Raw genomic sequence first — 20,437 nt, forward strand, 5'->3', positions numbered from 1 at the left:
TAGTAATTATGACTATAGTTGGGGCCCTATCAGAGTATTACCATTCTCACCAGTTCCCGTTGCTCATTATGGTTACCAATTTAGTAAAATACATCTTACCAGATAGTTGTGGAAGTCTAATCATAGTATCCCATCCTAGCATTTGCCCATTCCAAGGACGTGGCTATTCGAATAGATTTAGTTAACTCTGTAGAGGTGTACAAATGTCCCCACACGATAGACATCGTCCGACACCATCGTCATGGCTTATAAAGGCCTAACGAGATCCCATACCTGCTCGAAAACTAACCTAGATTTCTATATAATCTCTACTATGGCTTCCCAGGGGTTGGAAATACAAAACCAGGAGGATACCGAATCCCCCAAACATGATGATACCAAATCATCATAAAAGAAAGACATGGCAACATGGCCAAGAAACAGTGCCTCAAACGCGGCCTAAAAACCTAACGCTTAATGTGGAAGATCACATAGCATCCACGCCAACCAGACATGGAAGAAAACCTATCCCTAGTGCTGGCTCCTGATATTCTGTTGCCTACACCAGCCTCCTAGTAGAAACTATACTTCTATCTAACATGGTGTGAGATCAAGTCTACCCATATAGACATGTGGCTATACGTAAAGACTCACTAGGCGAGGGGGACTATGAACCGGTCCTTATGTGACCAAGGTGAGTATCTCCCACAAAAATCCTCTCCAGGCATTCCTACCGAGGTAATTTATCCCACATAAATTACCTCCACTCGTCCCATGTCGGGGTTTAGTCAAGTTTTACCAGTTTTAGGTTCCATAGTTATTATCATCAAGTTTATCAAGGTAACCATTACCTTATCATATTATTTTAATCAAGTTCATAATTATAGTTTTATGGTTTTCAAGTGGTATAGGTTGGGTTATTATTTAGTGGTGATGGAAGGTGGAAGGTTTATGGTGGAGGCTATCAGTATATGGTAGTGGTGGTAGGGAGGTGGTTATAGGGGTGGCAGGTATGTAGAGGAAGGGGTTAGGTGCGTGTTAGGACTTGCCTCCATTCATTGACGATTATATCCTTGTCCAATTCATGTGTCTCCTATTCCTGTCTTCTGGACTTCATCGGGTTCTCTCATGTCTTCTATTCTACACGGTCTAGCATCGACAAACAAGAGAACACAAATAAGGAAAATAACAAGCAAGGCATGTAAACAAACATAGGCAATTAGTCGATCCTAGTTGGGTTGGTTCTATTAGGCGATGGGTTGGTTTACTAGGGTTATTACTATTACATCAATCTAAAGTAAGACTTGGATAGAGGTACTCTATCCAAAAGTTGGGGTTCTATGAGTTAGGTCAGGGTGGGTGGTTGGTCTGATGAAAAACCAGACCACATTATTTAGGTTCACTATTATGTGAACCTGAAAGAGAAAACCTGACCAAGTCATCATAGATGACCTGGTTGGTCTCTATAGGTCCACCGAGGTTAGCCACACATGCGCATAGGCATGTGCGTGTGACTAGGGTTAGGTTGGTGGGTAGGCTATGGCTAAGGTTAGTGGCATATACGCATATGCATGTGTGTATGCCCATGTTTAGGTGGGGTTAGGGTTAGCCATACATAGGCATATACCCAGGTATTAGGTATATCCACGTATGTGTAGATGTCTACTTATTTTAGGTGATTGGGTATGGATATATTCGGGTATGTGTCATGGTACATACACATACATGAATATACGGGGATTACTACTACTACGACGAAGGGCTACTACTATAATTGCTATTTAATCTAACTATAAAAAGGAAAACAATCAAACTAGAATTTAAATGGGCACCATAATTAGGGTTAATGGTATGATTATGTAGGGTTTTATTTTGGAGGATTTATGGTGAAGGAATTACGGGATTTGGAATTAAAACGACACAGTTATGAATTATCTAAGTTTATTAATTAAATGTGAATGGAAACTAGCATGGTAATTATTTCTACAATTTTAGTTAATCAACATGAGCGGTAAACTAGCTAGGTATGATCTAGGGTGACTCTAGTTTATTTAGAAACTTTTCTAGAATTTTTCTGTAATTAATAAGCTTACCGTTTATAATCCTATGTATGATTCCCTCGTGCACCTAGCAATTCCATGCGCCTCAGCGGCTGACGCGTGGGCCCCATGTGGCGACGTGGCTCACAACCATAGGGCCGAGCGATGTGGCCAGGGGTGGTCTCGGCCCGTCCTCATCCTTTTAGGACAGAGAGAGATAGAGCAAGAGGAAAGGAGTGAGGCAGAGGGGAAAAGAGAAAGGGCGAGCCAGGCATAGAGCGTCGGTGGCCGCCGACGAAGTGGGTCCTAGCACGGAGAAGAGGAGCAGAGCAGGAAGAGGACAAGGCAGTGGTGAAAGGGGAGAGAATAGAAGAGGATGAGATGGGAAGGGTGGAGAGCATGAGGCCATGGGCGCTGGCGACATGGTCCGCGGCGGCAGGCATGGTCTCGTCGTGGCCGACCATGCTGCCGGGTGGCGACCCACGATGGAAGGAGATAGAGGAATGAGAGGAGGAGAGCAAGGAAGAGAGGGAGATGGGGAGTGGCTGACTGGAGAGAGGAAGGACATCGCGACAACGGGAGCGTGGCGATGATCTTGACGCGAAGAGCTCAACGTGGCGAGTTTCCTCGGCAGGCCATGGTAGGCTATTTATAGCCGGCGAGCAACCACGGCAAGGCAGTGCTGCTCAGCTCAGCCATGGCAATTTTGCCTGCTGGAGAAAGCTACCCATGAGTTGGCATCAACGGCGGTCGGTTCTCGCACCACAGCGGCGACATCATCATAGGAGGTCAGCGGAGAGGCGGTTCACGGCGTGCTCCACGTGCTCGGCCGTGGCAGCAGCGTCTGCACGCGGCGCCCACATGCTCTAGTGGCGTCCACGTGGCATCAACGCGAGGCCGGGTAGTGTCGAGGCTGCGGTGACATGCGCACAGCGGGTTAGCGAGGACAGGGATGTGGGGCGATAGCTGGGCATGGTGGTGTGGCACAGCGGGTCGCCGGACTCGACATCATGGAAACAGTGAGGTGGTTGACATCGTGGAGAAGAAGGATATGATAGGTGGGACCCGCTCATTGGTGGGAGAAAGGAGAGAAAGGGTTGGGCTGCGGTTGTGTGCTGGGCCGTGTCCGCACTGGACCGGGTGCCTAATCGGGCTAGCCCATCGTGGGGAAAAGGAAAAGGGAGAGGGGAGAGGAGAAGGGAAGGGAGGCGAGCTGGGCTGCTGCCGGCCCACGTGGGAGGAGGTGAGGCGGGCCGGAAGAGAAAAAGGGGGAGGGAAAAGAAGAGGAGGTAGGCCGCTAGGCTACGGACTGGGCCAGGGGGACGGAGTACACAGTTCTATTTCTCATTTTCTAATTCCCAGAAATGTAACAATATGTATTTATATTATTTAATAAGTACATGATGCATTGCTAAAGGAAATTTAGAGAATGTTATGTAGCTATGTTGTACTTCTAAACATTATATATATTCTAGTATGACTAAATATTATGTCTATTCTATTATGTCAATGCGATGGCTATTATAACTCCTAAAAATACTACTTATACTTACGATGCATTACCTACTTCTATATTTAGAAATGCAATTATTATTTAAGTGGAGTTATTTTGGAGCCGCAAATAAATTCCAGAAGCAATCATGCACACAAGCAATCAAGCAAGCATTCAAACATACACTCATGCAAACAAGTGTAGGCAATGGAATTTAAATGTGAAGGGATCTTCTATTCCTACGGGTTATTCTTAGCGCTACATCTAAATCCTACGCGACACACAAAATGCATATGGTGGGTTTTGATGCAGGGTTTTGAAAATATATTTTCAAAACGGTTTTGCTAAGAATAACTAGTCAAGGTTTTAATTTGTTGTAAAATTTTAAAAAGTTCAAAATTTTAGTGGATTTTAATATGACGCAAAACACGGGTGTTACAACCTGGGTACTTGTATGAAACTCTCAAGTCTCTCATATATGTGGTATTTATGGATCCTCACCAAGGCAATGAATGATGTTATGCCTTTTCTTCTCTTATAACTAAAGCTTATGTGGAGCTCATAGGAGTGGTAATTGCATGAAGAGAGCATACTTGCAATACATATATTGTAAAGTCAAACCTTGGATCCAAAGCGAGTTAAGTCATACAATCAAATCAAGATGTGCATGTGTATGGAATATGATGGATATATACAGTGGCTAGCCTGATTTTACTATGCTCCTTAAAAACTTATCTCTCTTTTGAAACTTAGAGACATTTGCAAGAAAACATAGGCTATCTTATTTATCTCTTTTCTCTCTTCTTTTTTTTCAGGCAGACATCTAAGTACCCATTGTTTTAATACTTCGTACACTTGTCCATTTTTTTTAATTCTTCTTTCTTCTTCTCTTTTCTCTTTGTATTATGAATAATTTTTGCATAGCCCATGTCTCTTTTCTGCAGCAAACTTTTGAGAGATAGCAACAAGAACTTGGAGCATTTATTTGGTGGAAACCTATGAAGCATATTTTTGGTGTTTTCTCCCAATGTAGGAGTAAAACATTTTTGGGTGGATCTAGATGGAAGGCATGTTTTTACGCCTACCCCTAGTGTAGGAGTAGTGCATATGTGGGTGGTGTGTACGTGATCTTGATTTTAAGAGTATGGCAAACCTCTCATAAGGCATCAACAAAGCTTCACTAAACTCAATTGAAAACAAGTAGCATATTAGTGGAAGTTTTCCTAGCCTAGATAAACATGTTTGGCTTTGGTAGAAATTCAAGCTTTGTCATATAGGATCTCATCATGTGATTTTTTTATGTTTTTCAAAAGAAATCTCTAGAATTCAGTATCACTTGGAGCAAGATAAATAGTAGCTCAGACTTTCTCATTTCATGTCCATCAATTAGCTAGACTTAGATCAAGCATTTGCTACCCACGAATTTCAAGTTTAGAGTAAATTCTCATGTCAAATCAATCTCATCCAAAACTTAGGAGAATTCAAGGTTGAAAACTAGGTACTTGAAAGGAATTATAATAGAGCAGCTATTCATCATTTCCATCACGTGAGATCAAATTCAAGTTTTATTTGTTTATTGACTCTTAAAAACAAACTAAAGCAAACCATAAGCAAACTATATACACACTCTTTTTATTTGGTTTCCATCATTTTTAGATCATACCATAGTAATATATATATAAAAGACAAAGGCAAATTTTTATTTTGTTTTCTTAGTTTTGCATTTTTTAACTAATACAATTTTGAAAATTAAATAAACTAAAGGAAATAATAAAACACTAGAAAGAAAACTTACCTTAGGTAAATGGGGGTTCCTCCCCCAAGCTGGGTGTTGCTATGGTCCTTCATCGAAGTGGGTGGTTAATGTGGAGATGGCCAAATATGTAGTTTCAGTTGTCATTCTCCTGTTGTTGTTATTGCTGGATGGTGACGAGGCGTTGTCCTGTGTAACACCTTGGGTGTTAGCCTTGCATAACTTGACTTGCATAACATGAGCATGATCATCAAGCATTCATAAACAAGCATTTACAATTGAAACATTTGATTGAAACATTTGCAACATTTGCTTGTTATCGCATGTTTCTTTGAACATATGCAACTTTTTTCATTATTTCATGACTCCATGTGTCTATGCATATGATCATGAGTGTATATATGTAGATGGTTGATTTGAGTCACCGTAGCTTCCACCGGTGTCTCACCATCGACCCGCACCTCCGCCCCGCCATGGGCGCCGCCGCCGTTGCTAGCACCGACGAGAAGTCCCACCAAGTAGTGCATTGTGTGCATGAAGTCGAGTAGATCATCGTGTGATGATGTCACCGCCAGCAAGTTCGCCGTCGGTGAGCTTTGGCCGCGCCACCGTAGCGCAACATAGCTGCCCTATTTTGGGTCGATGACATGTGGGGTCCTCTGACCGACGGGTCCCACCGGTCAGCGACAGCAGGAGATAGGATAGGTCATTTGATTCCAGATTTTGAATTGTTTTGTGATTTTTATATCTCCAGTTTAGTAGCTTCAAAAATTGTGCAATAAATTGTGTAGTGTTCCTTAGGAAGTGTAGTATTTAGGAAAAATATATTCTTGACATTTATAGTAGAAATTTTGGGAGATTTAAATAGAGATTTGAAATGTGTTTTTGAATGCATGCAAATTTGTTTATTTTATATCTAGAGTTCCTGTGCTCCAAAAATTATGAAATTTTTGTGGTAAGCTATTCTTGTCATGTATGAACTTTGGTAAAAATTTGAGGATCAGTGCATGGGTAGATTTATAGTTATAGATTTTTCTTTTATAAATAGTTAATCCTTGTATGAATTTTTATAAATTATTTATGAATCCAAAATTCATGAAATTTGTTGGGGGTAATCCTAGTACCATAAGGATGCTAAGAAAAATAGGAAATCTGTTGCTTGACACTTTTCACTAGGGTTTTCTATTTATGCTACTTTAAGCCTTTCTGTCTTGTCATTTTTGTATAGAGTGTTTTATTGAATAAAATGACATGAAACTTTTACAGTAGTCCTGTGATAGCATTAGTAAGGCACTGTAAATTTTTAAGAATTTTTGATGCACATTTGATATATATTTATTATTTAACCTATGTATCCAAATAAAATAATAAAGGCATATAAAGAAATAGTTTAGGCTTCACCATTATATTTTCTTGGATGTATTTGGTATGCTTAAACTATTGGTAGGCTTTATGTTGTCAAACTTTGAGTGATTACATGAAGTAGAAGTATTGTTGCTTTAAAATACAAATTTAAAAGGATTCTGGATAGATTCTGTAGTTTGATAAGTTGCATGATAGGGATGATGTTTGCTGTAAAAATGCTTAATAACAAAGTTGTAGATAATTTGATAAGCTTTCTAGAAAGTCTAGGATCATTGCATTTGGATTAGTAGAACTCTAGTTATGGGTGAAACAAGTAGCTGCTATTTTGTGATATAGTAGATACATTGTGGAAATAGTTAATTAAATAATCGAGAAGAGATATGCACCTACTCAATAAACATGATGCACTTATTAACACCATGCTGTTACGAATACTTATATGAATGCATTCATCATGTGTCATCATGCTATACTTGTACGCATGTATGCATTCGCAATACCTTATGCCATATTCATGCATCTAGGATCGGAGGAAGAGATAACGTTGCTGGAATTCGACAAAGCAGAGGAAGGGGACCAGCAGGAGAATCCTCAAGCCACAGCTCCCGAAGGCGTGGAGCAGAATTCTAAAGAGCTTCCGGAGTGTCCTGACCACCACCCTACTTCCTTTCTGCGAGGCAAGCCCCGGAGTATTCTAAGTCTCCCAGTATTTTACAAATGATTACTTAAGTACTTATGATTGATGCATTAGGTTATAAGAGTTGAATGGAACCACTTGGTGCATATACATTCCTTGTCTAGATATTACACCTTTAACCGGTATAGGTCCAGGATCGAATATATGCTTAGCCATGCTTAGACCGGTAGAAGTCGGGTGATGTCCTGTCACCTGGGAGATATAGGTAGATACCGGAGCACAGTTGGCTATATTTGCTATCGTGGAACAGAACCATGGGGTAAAAGAAAATCGAGACCGGGCGGGATGTCGATAGAGAAGCAACGAGACATGGAGGTCTTGGGTGTGGATCTATCCCCGTCTGTGTCGATTAAGGACCGTTCCGTTGTTGGCGCTTCTGACAAGATTGAACGCATGCCTCTCACTTAGCTGGCTGGATAACTCATTCCGACCGCGAAGCCAAATAATTCAACTCAGGTCGGGACCCATTTTGTTGTGCGCTCCTTCCGGGGAACGATCAGACTGAGCCCAAGGGCAGGCTAGGCCTGAACGTCCTAGCATCTAGTGTTCCAGATTGTGCGGTGCAGTACGGACCCGCGAAATGTAGACTTGAGTTGTACCAAAGGTGACCTATGGCTGCCTTTGCGCGGTATGCCTGGGTTTGTGTTAGGAATAAATTCTCAGCTGGTTGAAATCGATTCAAATCGCCGTCTCTCCTAGATAGTGAGAAACTTGGCTAGTCCCAACATCGTAGTAACTGTGTTATGGAACATGATGATTCGAATGATTATGGAAGTACAATACCTGCTATGGTTACTATTGTATGCTTTTAAATGATATACCACATATTTGGCACAGGATAGTTGCTAATCTAGAAATGTATAGTTATAATTAACTTGATAAAGGAATCATAATTGTACAATGAGTCAATTGCTTTTATGCAAAATGTTGTCAAGTTATCTCCACTTATACAGCCTTGCATAATCCTTGGAGTCATTCTATTTCTAGTTTATGATGGGTAAGTCTAATTGAGTACCTTCTCGTACTCAGGGTTTTATTTCCCATTATTGCAGATGGCACTGTGTATCATGGTTATTGCAAGAGTTGCTTCTATCCCGCCATGGATGAGGAGTAAGCCTTGGGCAGACTTCTTTATTAATCCCTATCTTTGCTTTTGTGGACCGTGATCCTACTTGGCACTGTATCAAACTATGTTGGAAACTTTATTTTCGAACTTAATTGCTTCCGCTTTATCTATTAAACTCGGTTTGTAATAACTTTTATTCGTACTCTGATGATGAAATGTATCTGTAAACTTTATATAATATGTGGCATGTATGTTGAATCATGTACGATCTTGGTTGTTGTAAATCATTTATCGAGACCCGTCATGGTACTCGACGGACTACTGGGTTTATATGGGTTCAAGTATGACAGTGCAACCGCTTGCAGGCTGCCATTGTACTTGTACTCTTATAAATTGGTCGGTTCTGCGACATCCTGCTTCTTCTTGCCACTAGGAGTATTGGTGAAGAGTGTTTTGGATCTCCTGCTAGTTCTCCTCGATGGTGGTGAGCCTAGTGTCAAAATGAGCATACTCCATCTACTGCTCATGATAACCTATGGGATGGTCGTGGTAGCCATGGCCAGAGATGGACATGCATCCTCCCTGGTGGCCACTGGAGACCTCCTCGTAAGACTGCTGCTGGTAGTAGTCAAAATTGTCATCCTGCCATTGCCCACTTGGGTCATGTTGCTAGGAACTCTCCGAATGATGTAGAGAAGGCTGCTGTGGCAGAACCGCCTAATCTAATGCATCCTAGGAGTACTTGGATTCAATTAGACACTAAGTATCCAAGGGAGGATACTAAATCACGTAGTTTCGTTGAGCACACCCCAAGGGAGAACCCAAAAATCTATATTTTTCCATCAGGATAACAAATGAGAGAATAAAGCTTACATCATTATTAGCTATTTCTTACATCACTTTCCATGCAACATCAGAGTATAATATTTATTGTTTATATAGCAGAATATGATCATGTTATCAGAGTTATGAATAATTTAATTTAACAGCGGAATACAAACTTTTGATCAGTGTTACAGCGGAAATAAATATCTATTCATGATATGATGAAGCATTGATATATAAACTACAATAACAGATTACAAAACTTCTATTTATAAAAATAGTTAGTGAGAGTTATAAATAAAACTATGATCGTAGCATAAAGGAATCCTCTCTGAGCCCACCAGGAGGAATCCACACACAAGGGTCAGCTCTAGCATCCACTTGTCACCTGCAACAGGGAGAAATAAAACCCTGACTACTCAATTGTACTCAGCAAGACTTACCCGATAGGAGGAAAGAAAAGACTCCAATGATATGCAAGGCTATCTGGCTTGTGGGTTTATTACATCTGTAGGAGCATTACTAAATGTGTGTCTTTATATTCAATTTTATTAGCAGTCGTCATTAGTTCATTAAGTAACCATTCTATGTAAGCACCTATGCTACCTTCAAGCAGGTGGTAAGCAATCAGATCCATTTTACCATCTTTCATCTTCCAGTTCTTACTATGTTGCTAGACTATAGACAAGTCATACCAGATCGCCCGATGATTCGTGAATCAATGTGCCCAGCTTGGTACCCTGAAACACACGTCCTGCTTGTACCCCAGGCACAAATAGGACCAACCCACCACTCTCTTATCACGGGGTCTAGGTCCCCATCCAAACTTGGACTCTAAGCCCCTGCTCCTGAGTCCCAGACTTAGTATGGTGCTTAGACCTCCACCATCCCACCTCCAATTAGTCGGCTCGAAAAGAGCCATAATCCACGACAAGAGAGCAACAAGCCTTCCCTGCGCCCATACACAAGTATGTACTCGGGATAATAAGTTTGTGACCTGCCTTGAACCTAATGCAACGACCGATTCTTAACCAACATAGGCGGAACAAATGCAATCAGAGCCTCGCTCGAATGCCAAACCAAGTCCAGATCCAAAGTACCATTCCGCTCGGTCTCTAATTGTCATTCATATATATATATATATTCTAGGTGATAATAATATAGTAACAATAATAATATATTTCATATCTCTCGTGAGTGACAGATAATCACTTGACTTTTATCAGAGTCCTATAGCATAGCAATCTACACGATCTTGTCATACTAGTAAGACTCATAGGATAAAGATATATATAAGCAAGTTTGTTTCATTCAACTCCTTGAACTTAATGCACAGACATAATATAAAGTGCAGAAAAGTAGGGGTTATGCACCAGAGCTTGCCTAGGTAACATATAACCAAAAGTTAGTATTCCATCTTGGTGACATGATCTCCAAAAGTACCATCTCATCAGCAACTCCCGATGACTCCGTGATCCATCGTCGTCCCTATCATGGTATGCAATGCGGTGCAGAGATGATGCAATAGTTAATTAACAAGGCAACAACAACTCTTAAAACAGAGTACATACTACAAACTAACAAGCTAGCTCTAATGACTAACGTACTAATCTACGTATTAACATCATCGAGAAAGGTGTCATTTGCCAACAAGTGTTTTAGTTATACAATTTCCAAGGTGTTTCTTTATTTCATTTATTTGAGTTACTATATATTCAAACTAGGCCTCATTTGTTACTCTAGTAAACTAATTATTATTAGGCTACAAAAATTATAGAGAACACCTAATAACACTTCTAACCTACTATAAAATTTTTAGAGCTAACTCTATCATCGATTTATCATGGAAATTCCTATAAGTTCACATTTTAATAATATTAAACATTTTAAAATAATTAGAGCAACCCTAGAAACATTTTAATAGATAGATCATGATTTTAGGAGCCTAACAAAATTGGTTTGGCATTTTTATAATTTTTCTATGATTTACTATGAATTTTGTAAGATCCTTGTTTTGGTAGAAAAAGAAAAGACTAAGAAAAAAAGGAAGAGGACCGCTTGGGCCAACTCTGGCCCAGCTTGGTCCACGTGCGGCACAGGTGCGACGGTGGCAGGCTAGCCCAGCGTGTGGGTGGGGCTCGCGCGACCACAGGCCGTGGCCCACAGCGTCGCGAGAGCAGCCCAGCAAGCCGGCCCACAAGGGAAACCCAGTGGCGGTGGCACCAAATTGCGCTGAGGCCCCTATACTTTTACTTAATCAACTCGCAGGATATTACCACTATGCAACACTATTTACATGAGTCATGAATTTTCATAGGAATCCCTAGAAAAGCTTTTATTTGACCTTCTCTCCCTCCTCACAAATAGAGCATGAGCAGGGGGGCGGCCGGTAGTCCAAAACTGGCCGCGAGGTCACCGATGGCGGTCGAGAGATGGCACCATGGCTTGTCCATTGTCGGGTGCACCCGCTAGTGGACGTAGCTTGGCCAGAGCTAGAGCGTGGAGCCCCGGTCACATGCTTCGATGCTCGGGACCATGTGGCTCTATGGTGAGGGTGCGCCGACAGCGAGGTGGTGGTGCGGGGGCAGTGAGGTAGGTTGCCGAGCATGGGAAGGCACTAAGCGGTGGCGAGCTCAAGCCTTGTGGCAGCATCAACAGTAGGGGTAGTAGCGACCGTGGCCCAGCGCAGACATGGCGGTGGTGGTGGCACGGCCATAGTGTGGTCATGGCGTAGGCAACACGGGGCTTGGGCGCTTGCGCATGCGGTTGCTGGGTGATGGGAGTGGCCGCAGATGCTTGTAGGAGGTCGCCCGGAGCAGCGAGCATAGCCATACAGAAAGCGCGGTGTGGCGACATTGGCACGGCAGCACGACAGCGCTTGGGAGGGCAGCGTTGTTGGGCTACAGTCCAGAGCGGACCGTGGGGGCTCACGTGCGCTCACACGCACACACAAAGGGCTGGGCGATGGTGGGCGCAGCCACGGTGGGTGCTTGGCTCAGTAGAGGTAGGTAGGGACAAGAAGAGGAAGACAGAGGCAAGCAGAGGTAGGCAAGTTGAGGCAGAGACCGGGGGAGTGAGAGAGAGCAGAGGTGAGGACAACAGCTCAGGTAGGTGAAATGAATGGCTGAGAGCGAGCGGGGCAAGGTAGTTGAGGTGAGTGGCTGAGATCGCTTGCTATAGGTGCTGGTTCATGAGCAGAGTGCCAACGACATGTCCTCAATGTGTTCTAGCGAAGTTCGGTCAATTTTTGCATGAGCATCGTAACTCTAACGTAACCACGACCTGCACCACGTCCTAGTATACACCTAACTGCAACCGATCTTGCAAAAACATAGATGTAGTGCTTAACCATTTTTGTTGGAAATTGAATGCCAAAATGGCATTGTCTACTATCGTTTCATACTTAAAAGAATTTAGGGTTTTGGTTTGAACTAACATCTACTAGCGCTTTTGGTTGAATTTTTAAATGGTCAAAACTTTACCAAACTTCACCAACAACCATTTCACGGCATAGCACACACTTATACCAAACAATAGAACCAAAACATCAGGGCGTTATTTAACTATTTTGAATTTTAAAAATTGCCAAAAAGTGTACCTTTAACACAACTGCAAATTTTTGCCGATTCAACGAAAAGGACTAATTTTAATTTTTGATTTGATTTTTGAGCTGGCAAAAACCCTAGTCAACAACATTTGTTTTCTAAAACCCAAGTCACATTTTCAGCTACTTGACTTGTACTTCAATTTTTATTAAAATCCCAAACACATGTTCTATATTATTATTGCTTTTAAAAAATCACTTTTTAAGTCAAACTATTAACTTATCCATATAACTAGGGATTAGGTTTTTCATTATTGCATTTGATTAAACTAACTCGCTATACTTATAGATCTATTTCTCAGGCCATAATCTTAGTGCTTAGTGAGCTCGTAACACCCGAGGTGTTACAACCAACCCCCCTTAAAAGAATTTTGTGCTAAGATTCAGAACAAGAATCAGAAGAGGGGAAATGCGATTACATTTTGTAGATAAGAAATTACATGAAGGATTACACAACTTCGAATACTAAACCACATGGGGATTTAGAGATACATGGTTAAGAGCAATCTAATCCAACCAAGACTTAATCCATAAGGCGAGATAGATGAGGGCAATGGAGAAACAACAAGATAATTATTATCCAAAACATGACGTATGACCAACAGATCTAGAAACAGGAGACTAAGAAATCAAACATCGTGAACCCTAAGGCCGAACTAACCAATGGTAGACTTGAACTTCTTCAAAAACCAAATCCTTCTTCTTCTTAGATTACACCATCACCTCTGACTAACGATCCTAGTTCCACAATGATGACTAGATCTTGTAGCTGTGCTTCAGATTCAAGGGGATGAGAATGGAGAAGAAGAGCAAGGACCATAGGCATCTTATAGAGGCGAACGGTGGTGGGCGTAGTGCATCAGAAGGGGAGGCGGTGTGGGTGGGAGACATTGACGGTTCACACTATGGAGATAATGTCGGCCGTGGTGCACTCCCTGCACAAGCGAGCGGAGGCGAAATAAAGGAGGAGAGATAAGAGGGTTCGCTCAACGAGGAAAGCATGTGGGCGACCATGTCCCCAAGAGAAGAAAAAGGAGAGGGGAAGGGGGAGTCTGACATAGGGACGAGAGCGCAGGGTCAAGAGCCGACCGGATGCCAAGAAAAAGGGGAAGCGCATAGTACCTGAGGACGGCTAGTGCAGCACGATGTCGCGGCTATGCGAGAACGGGATGCTAATGGTCCTGGCACAGACGATGTCCGTAGGGCATGCAGCGAAATAACCCAACATGCAAAGTGCGGTCAAGATAGACACAGGGCTTGCGACATGACATCCACTTAGGCTTTTCCAATCACTCTCGACTACCCCTAACTAACTTTCCTTGCTACTTTTCTTTTTCTTTCGCTTCCTTGAACACATTCGTCTTTCATGTAGGCTAAGACCATGTCATACGTTCCTCCTCCAAAACCATGTTCTCTTATGTACTTGAGGGAACACTATTTCATCAACCCATTGTGGATTTCCCGTTTGGAACACCCGAATATTTCCAAGGAGAATATTTGTAGCAAAAGCAGTACGGCGGTGTAACTTGATAAAGGTACTTGGTCAGCAACCTCGATACTAGTGCGTGCCGAGCAGCATCACCATGTGGCAACTATTCCACAGGGGCCCTCGATTTCATCGTGGCACCATAAGCTATTAACCAGGCAACTACTATCAACTTACACGCAATGAAGGCGATGGGGTCATAGACCACAGAATAAGAGGAGTATTGCAAGGGAAGATTCAGGTAACAAGGGTTCCTTTCACAATAAGGAACAAAGAATTCAAACTCAACGACGGATTTGATTTAAAGAGATTCAAGTGTTCCGCTGGGACATCCATCATTAGTCGATATAGTGTCCTATGTGATCCAATCATGACTGGTTTGCTGGCATCTGAATGGTAACTTCTCTTATAACCCTCTTAATATCGCCCTTGAAAACCCTAAGCACTTTTCATGAAACTTAAGGGTAGATGGACACAATAAACCCAGCAAAATAAATAAAATACACATTCCAGTGGTCTTATATGAGTACAACATACAGGCACTCACTCTCCCATTTTCAACACATCGTTCACCTTCCCTACGATCGGACTACCTCAACAACTATGGCCAAAATACAACGGAAAGATTACAATATCGGTGGACAGCGACGAAAGACACTACTGGCTACGGGTACATCATCCCAAGGCAACTAATCTACTTTGGACCACGCATCTTCATTCCTGGGCCCATCGGAATCTTCTACCGCCCTAGCTATGGATCTGCCTCCTCTCCTAGCTATGGCTGAGTGAGAGGAATCAAGGGTTCTACTTCTGACACTTCCGAGGGTGGGGGTGCTGGTGGTACTGCAACACCGGTTCTCCTTTCTGGCGGGTGGATAGGGATTCCTTCCATGATCAAGGGATCCTAAGTCTTTGTTGGTGATCCATTTTAGCCATTTATGAAAGGTAAATTGACGGTTTGTGATGAATGTTAACTACCATCAACAAGCTCCCCTGCACTTAGGCTTTTACTTGTCCTCGATAAAAGGATGGATTACTCAAGACATAACCTTAGGACAAGTCATCAACATAAAACCATTCCTAATCATACATGCACTATAGGATTCAAAGTGTCTACAATGAAACTTTGGGCGGTTGAAGAATGGAATAGTTTGAAATAGATCACCATCTTCCTTCAGTCAAGTCAATTGGAGAAATATTTTGAGATTTTTGAAAACAAAACATAGCTTACCTTCTCCATTTGTAGTACTCTCAAATCACTCAATATGTAGTATTTTTGGATCCTCACCAAGGCATTACTAACTTTGCCTTCTTTTTGCCTACTTCTAAAAGCTTTTGTGGAGCTTATGTTGGGATAAATATGAGAACATACTTGCATTGCATATATTGTAAAGTCAAAACAAGGATCCGAGGAGAAAGATGCCATACTCTTAGATCAAGATGTGCATGTGTGTGGATATATATATATATATATATATATATATATATATATATATATATATATATATATATATATATATTGGCTAACCTAATTCTACTACGCTCCTTGAAACCTATCTCTCTTGTTTGAAACTTGAAAAACACTTTTTCAAGAAAACATGGGCTGTCTTATTCATCTCTTTTTTTTGGACAGGTATGTAAGTACCTTTTGTTTTAAATATCTCAGACACTTGTTCATTTTTAAATAATACTTTCCCATTTCTTCTCTTCTTCTTTTTTTGAATAACTTTTGCATAGCCCATGCCTCTTCTGCAATTGAAACTTTTCAAGAGAGACATTTACAAGAACTTGGAGCATTTATCCTAACAAACTTATTTTTGTGTATATTCCAAGTGTAGGAGTAGAATATTTTTGGGTGGATGGAAAACATGTTTCTGCATACTCCTAGTGCAGGAGCAGTAGATATATGTGCAGTGTACATGATCTTGATCTTGAGAGCATGATAAGTTTCTCAACAAGGGTCACAAGGTTTGACCAAACTCAACACAATGACAAGTAGTATATGTAGAAGGTTTCTCTAATCTATATATTATATTTGGCTCTGGTGGGACATTGCTTACCACAAAGGAGAGGTGTAGCTATTCATTTTTTTTCTTTGTGAAATAAAATTCTCTAATCATGAGACATCAAGAATCAAGTTCTCGTTATTCTACTATATCTCATTTCACAACAACTTAAGTAACATAGGGTCCCTAATAATAAGTTTCCAATAGTAACATGACTTCCAAGAAAAGTATTATGTGAGTCTATCCATAAGTCATGATTAAAATAATCTTTCCTCAGGTTTTAAGTTGTTTTATCAAGGAATTTTCAATTTGGTTCGAAACAGAAAGTATAACATGTGAAAATAGAACATATAGGCCACAAACTTGACCATGGACAAAGCGCGAGGCGAGGAGCCACCATGGTGGGCTAGCCGACCCATAGGGGAGACTAGGCGGCCTGCTCTGGAGTCCGTTTAGGTCCAGCTTTGGTCAGCGTGGTTCTTGGTCCATTACTTCCTAAATTTTGTGATTCATACGATTGAATTCCGTCTTGTTGTCGCGGTGTGCTTCCCCACACTTGTTTTTCCATAAACAGAAAAATCGTCCATGAAAACTTCCATGATTTCTTCAATCATATAAGAAAATATAGACATCATTCATCTTTGGAAAGAAACTAGAGCATTACATTGTCCAAAAGAAATTCTACGGTAAGCATAAGTTCCATATGGATATGTGAAGGTGGTTTTGCTTTGGTCATCTAGATGGATCGGTATATGGTGATAACCTGAATACCCATCAAGGAAACAGAAGAAAGAGTGATTTACCAATCGCTCCAACATTTCATCAATGAAGGGCAACGGATAGTGATCTTTCTTGGTTGCCTTGTTAAGTTTTCGGTAGTGTCGGCACAAAAATTTTGTCCCATGCTGAGGACACACAAGCAAGCCGGAAGGGTCTGCTCAATGGAGCTATAGATCCGCCTAGCTTCAGCGCAGGGGTGGTCGATCCTGCGCACTCCTTTCGAGACATGACAGTTAATTTGACATTGCAATTGACAAGGAGAGAAAGTTTATCAGTAATTTAGGGCAGAACTTATCGGTGTTGCCAGACAGTCCCGAATGTGTGGCTCTGAGAGCCAATATGAAAGGAGATCGACTAAATAGTCAATTCTAGCATATTCATAAGAATAAATTAGTTAAAGCTCATGGGGTTGTGCAAGAAAAATCGGTTATCACTCAGGATAGATCTCATTATTTAGATAAACATTAGTCAATGGCTATAAGATATCAACAATAATTAGTTTATGCAAAGCCAATGACTGTAAGTAACCGAACCCCTTTTATACAAAAGAAACAGCTCATCACCATTCAACCGTTTAATAAAGATAAATCTATTGAACATATTAGATCTCATCTATCACTATGACCAGTGGGGCGTGAGGTAGAATCATGTAGGCCGTAGAAACAACAATAAACTCGATGACCCTAACTTATTACTAATATCAGTGGGGCATGAGGCAGAATCATGCAGGCCATAATACAATAATAAGATCATGGGGCTAACACATTTTTCAACCTATCCCTACTTCAATGATCTCATGACGCGAATTGTTTGTGAAAGCACTCGATATCGGCTAAAATAGCTGATTCAGGCATAGCGCACAGTTAAGGTCATGCCCTCTCAGGAACAAATCTACCGAATAATGATCCCCACTCCATGGTGCTAATAGTGGGGTGTGAGGCAGAATCACACAGGCCATTATAATGGGTCATGGAACGGTTCTCGCTAGCCAATAGATCTACTCAAGATCAGACATGCCTTAACCGCACACTATGCACGATCAAGATTGACATAAAACAGTCGATAAAACATAACTCATCATTTAAAGTGCAGATTAGATCAGTTTAGATTAACAAACGATGGGTTAAACAAGATATAAGGCCGATCTAGATCAATCCCAATCAGGCGAAGTGATATTGCTGTAATTAAATAAATAATGGAAGCAATAAGCAATATCGGTAACTCAATAAATCTATCCGAAGGAATGCCACCCTTAGATAGAGCCGATAACTTGACCTTAATCTAGTTCGAGCAGTGGAGGTCGACCAGATCGATGCAGCCTTACTTGAACTAGACAAGAATCGATAACTAACTTATACCAAAGTTGTAGTGGAGGTCGACCGGATCGATGCAGCCGTATGAATAGAAGTATAAGCCATGATGGTACTTACAGACAAGCAGTGGAGGTCGACCGGATCGATACAGCCATACTTGCTGAAGAACTTGCCGAGATCTACTCTACTCCTACTCCTAAGGGGTGGCCGGAGCCAAAAAAGTAACTTGTATTTGATTGATTGTGTGTTTTTACAATAGCCGGGGTTTGATATTTATACCCGGGACCTATGCATGACTCCTATCTAAGCATGATTCATCATAATCTTTGGCCCTAGAGAAAACATTCCTAATTTAAGATAACTTGGACTCTAATCTTTTCCTTTTTGTAGAGTCCAACATGCCTTGTCCTGGCGCCGATCGTAGCCTTTGTTGTTATCTGCTGGCGCTATCTGAGGAAAACCGATTCCAGTGTTGCATCCGAATTAGCTGATACTGACCTGCTCACAATTAATTCCTTGATGACATGATCTTGGGGGTCCTTCAAGTCCCTACGATTCTTCGTCCAAATTTTGGTGTAAACACATGCCACCCAATTTTAGGATAAAAGTAATTTTATTCCAAAATTATATCGTCTGTACCCCCAATAGGTCTACAGTCATGGGTAGAGAATCTTGATCTAGGGTCTGCTGCTTGTCGCCATCTATGTCAGCTCATGAGCCTATGCTTCAAAACTTTTATGAGAGCATCATTGCTTCACGGGCACTTGGATTTATCTTTCTAGGCCGACTATAAAATGTCTATCTGACCCCGGCGAGAGTAATTCAATAATTTAGCTATGTTTCTCTTCCATATGCCCCTTCGAGTGCTTCTGACTCCACCAGACCCTCCATGGTCTATCCTTTTGCTATGATGATCTTGAGCGGTTAGAAGAATTCTTGTGTGTAGGGTGATTGTGTCACTCATCTTAGCACCTTGTTGAGCAAGAGAATCAGCTACTGCGGTTAAAAGAATCCTTGTGATCGCCTAGGTCTTCTCTCTATGCTCGCAGAGTTGTTCTAGTGTTTGCAATGGCTAAAATGTGTGGGCACCTTCCCCTAGTTTGATCAATCAAATGCCCATCGGGAAAGCCACAAGCTTCTTTCCCATAGTTTCCCAGTCATTGAGAAATTAGCTAGGCACCTGTTAGATAGGCGGCATTTCCCCTTCTCTGACATAATTTTATTAACGAGCCGATGTGACTCGGTTCATGATGACGTTTGGCCCTGTGGGGATTCAAACTCTCTTCAATCCAAAGAAACCTTGGTGGGCTGATTGCTAGTCAATGTAAATCTTTTGTATCCATCCCATGATATTTTGTAACTTGGGGAAGCAATAAGTTCGAATCTGTTATCTCTTCATTATCTATCCCCTGAATTTCTGGAGCGTCAACCTGTTTCCGTATCTGATTTCAATTTCACACCCCCGACAAAATCTATCTCCTCGCCTTCTCGAGCAATATATACGGGCCACGGCTGGGGATCAAAAAACAACTCGCTTTGTCTCAATCTTCCTGCATCCTTAGTATAGTTCCTGCTTTTCCGTAGGTTTGAGATCATGGAGAACAGTAAGAGGTCTGCTGAGGAGGCCCTCAACGGATCTGCATCATCGTGTTAGTGCCTTCATTGTCAGGAGGGTACAACTCGTGATGCCCCCACTGCCTCGGGGGATAGGGCCGACTCTATTTGGCCTTTAGGGTTCTCTTCATTAATAGCTCATTGCCAGCTCCCTTGTTATCAGAGGAGGCAGATTGACAATGATGATCTACTTGCCTCCATTGATCGGCATGGCCAGGGTCTCGCTGAATGTCTCTCCCTCGTAGAATTGGCTCTGGCCATGGTTCGATGCCGATTGCCTCCCGAGGCTGATTTGGTGGAGGATAGGTTGGCCAAGGCCGAGGCTAGAATCATAGGTGAGATATCTATCATAACCTTTGCTTCCCTTCAATTTCATCTTCAAGATTCTGATCATCTTCCTTTTGAATCTTTTTAGATT

This window comes from Miscanthus floridulus, chromosome 11 (genome assembly GCF_019320115.1).
Source record: "Miscanthus floridulus cultivar M001 chromosome 11, ASM1932011v1, whole genome shotgun sequence".
NCBI lineage: Eukaryota > Viridiplantae > Streptophyta > Magnoliopsida > Poales > Poaceae > Miscanthus > Miscanthus floridulus.